The sequence below is a fragment of the Elaeis guineensis genome, chromosome 9 (genome assembly GCF_000442705.2).
Source record: "Elaeis guineensis isolate ETL-2024a chromosome 9, EG11, whole genome shotgun sequence".
Lineage (NCBI taxonomy): Eukaryota > Viridiplantae > Streptophyta > Magnoliopsida > Arecales > Arecaceae > Elaeis > Elaeis guineensis.
Genome location: NC_026001.2, coordinates 97436776 through 97440178, shown reverse-complemented (window position 1 = coordinate 97440178; position 3403 = coordinate 97436776). Strand labels below are relative to the sequence as shown.

Below are 3403 nucleotides of genomic sequence, written 5' to 3'. Positions count from 1 at the left end.
CTTTCGATGCTCAAGGACGACTTAAGATTAAACTGTCAATCTTAGATGAGTGATCCACATTGTGTCTCAATTTTAAAAAATCCCGTGACTTCTCACTAGGACTACTCTGGCAAGAGTTTTACTGAATTGAAGTGCAGTGATGCATCATCTCCAATTTTACTTGGAGTGGTCAATCCCATCTTGACTCACACCCAGACTTCATAAGTTCTTGACTGTGTCTAAAAATCTTTCATCATCGAATTAGAAATTCGGATAGTCCGACATCAAAATACAGTGAGTTGCTTTCAAGTTACCGAAGTAGTCTCAGATTAGAGAAACACTTGTACCCATATCCCATTAGAGTAATCTTTAAGAACAGAGTGCTCTAGAGTTGGTCACGCTCAATGAAACATACTCCTATATTTTATCCGTATGCCATACTCGTATCATCACACACCTTGGTTAAAAGAATAATCAACTAATATGACACACAAAGACCTACACTTGATATAATTATTATCCTAGTAACAATTGCATCGTTTGGTCATGAGTAGGATTTAAGAACTATATGATAAATCCTCCTTTATCATTTTGAAAGTAGCTCTAAGGACTTTATCGTAACATATGAGTTTTATTTAGAAAGATGTATTCCTTATGATGAATCTATTAGATAATATTTATCATTTTATAATTCATATATATGTATGGAGCTCAATCATATACAATCTAGATGATTAGCTTTAGGATACATTTTTCAACAGACCCCAATCATTGACTTATGAGACCACATGGGCAATCTATTGAAATCTTCTAACCAACTCTTAGAACATGGCTATATGGGTGTAACAAACACTCACGACTAACCATCTATGAGTTCGAGCCTGATAGCTTACAGGTCTAGGAATAACAAACTTTGATACCTCCCTATATAAGAAGGTAATAAGAAGATTCTCGGACAAGCTCTGTTAAGCCAATCCAAGCCACTCTCAGCTCTCATACTCTCTCTATCAGCACTCAAGCTCCGACTGACTTGAGTATTGGAGGATCTCCTGTCGAAGGTCCCTACCTATAATGTGAGCAGATTTCTTTTACAGATTTTTTTGATGTCCCGATATCCAAATCTTCCTCCACCCTCAGCCACATCAGCATCCCTAGAGCCTTGATGCAACACTCTCCACCCTACAGTGCAAGGAAATCGCTTACTATGCTAGGAAATTCATAATACTCTATGCCATCCTTTGGGAAAAGGTGGAGACTTTTCTGTAGCAATGTCACATCCCTACAAGGATCTAAAAAAAAAAATACCATGCTTCATTGCATCTTTAGCAATAATCTACCCCTTAATGGCCATTGCAACTACTTCTATTAGGAGTAAAAGTGGTATGGATATTATCCATCTTGATTTATTTTCATATCCAAATCAATTTGGATGTAGAGATAAATTTGAGGATCTGACTAATATCCATTTCTGTCAAAGAAAAATAGATATGGATTGATATTTATTCCATCCAGATCCGAATATCCGAACCTACATATAATCCTATATAATTTTATATGACATTTGATAATTTTTAACAAAAACATACAACCGTATAAACATATTATTAACTTGATTCATCATTTGTTTGGTAATATCTTTGACTTTGTAGTCATAAAATTTAATTATCTAAGTTATATCTAACATTATATCCATATTTCTCGTATCCAAAATGTGTTCGTATCCATTTAAAACAAATATGGACAAAAAATTTTGTATCCGAAGAATATCCACATCCATATTTATATTTTTCAGGCAAAACAAATATGGATATAGATTTGCCGATATCCGATCCGTATCTAATTCGATTTTAGCCCTACCTTCTATGGTGTCTTTTGGGATGACCTATCTCTAAATGATGGAGAAGAGATTCAACACCACATTAAACAGCAACATTTAAATGAAAATAAAACATGATTAACTTTCATACAACCAACAATATGGATTAAATAAAAATTCATTAAGGATCAAATGAAAATTCATTAACTTGAAATGTTTCTGTATATAGTTGAATATATTTTTTAGAATCAAAAAAATTAGAAAACTAGCCAAACAGAAAAATACTAAGACAAACATTTCTACTTCCTAGTTCTTCCGATTCTTTCAAGTAGCAGAACATCAATAATAATAACAAATATCCAAGATCTAATCAATGCATACTTATAGAACATTTTCCTTCTCCAAGCTATTACTTTTCTTTCCAAAGCAAGCATCTCCTTCATACGAGCAATTTCTTCCTTTTGTTCCACAATATCTGCTACTTGCTAAAGCTTTTGGAATTTGTTCAAAATTTTAAAAATAATTTCAGTCCCACATCTGCATGTCAGAGGGTCAATCCACTCAAAGTACCAGCACTGCTCATCAATCTACCAAAAATTAACCAAAAAAAATATATTAGCTCTCTCATTTATCCAATACAATATGAAAATCAACAAAAAATTCGAAGAACTTACGTCATATTTGGGGCAACCACGAAATCTTCTTGCAAAATTTTTCATCGACCATGATGTTCTAGCCATGGATCGTTCCGTACAATAGCAATAAATCTGCCCAGCACCACTATTGCTCGAGAAAGATAGCGATGACATGCTTTCGATACAGTAAAAAAAGATTTGATTTGGAAAAGTAAGCAACCGATCAAGAAATTTGGAACCATTCAAATTGTGATAAATTAAAATAAATTTTTAAATTTTTTTTATCTATTTTACTGTGCAGGTGTATAGTAGATTAAGATTGTGTTCGATAGATTTGATGGTACGTGGGTTAAATGCTATTTTTCAAGTAATAGAAGATTTAGTGAATTCGGATGCAACTTCAAACGAAAACTGTAATTATCCCTATTATATTCATAGAAAGGCTCAAATATTTTTTTTTTTATACACAAAAAAGAATTTTTTCAATCTTAAATCAAGTCCCATCGCTCTATGTCAATCCGTACGATACAGATCTTTACCGAGTGGCGTTGGTCTCACCTAAAAATTTGCCTTCGCCATCTCCATCTCCGCAAAAAGATCCAGTGCAACGCTAGAAATCCCCGACTACAAAAAAGACAAGAAGATCGATCCAAGTGCATGTTTTTCTACCAAGCGGACGGCTTTCCCCACGAGCTGATTTTGTCTTGATCCCTCGGTTCTCCTTGAGAAGGCCGGCTATGAAATTTAATACTTTATAGATTTATCTTTATTTGATGTCGATTTCTATATAATGTTAACTGCATACAAGGCATAAAAATCACTGTCATTATAGATCTTGGCCATAAACAAAAGCCGTGGAAAATTGGAGCGGTTGTCGCCTACCCCAAGCCATATGCGACTTTCTTTCCTTGCCAAGTCCTCGATCACATGATGGATCCTTGAGGAGAATCTGCTTTCCAGCATCACATTATCA

The 3403-nt window shown here is 34.3% G+C and overlaps 1 long non-coding RNA gene across 1 annotated transcript; it reads right to left on the bottom strand.

Moving 5' to 3' along the window:
• Positions 1–2019: 2019 nt before the first annotated feature.
• LOC114914518 (uncharacterized) lies at positions 2020–3019 on the bottom strand. The gene is made up of 3 exons (XR_003801864.2): positions 2989–3019; positions 2470–2605; positions 2020–2382 (listed from the first exon to the last, which is right to left on the bottom strand). It is a non-coding gene; the product is annotated as an uncharacterized lncRNA (long non-coding RNA).
• Positions 3020–3403: the final 384 nt, after the last annotated feature.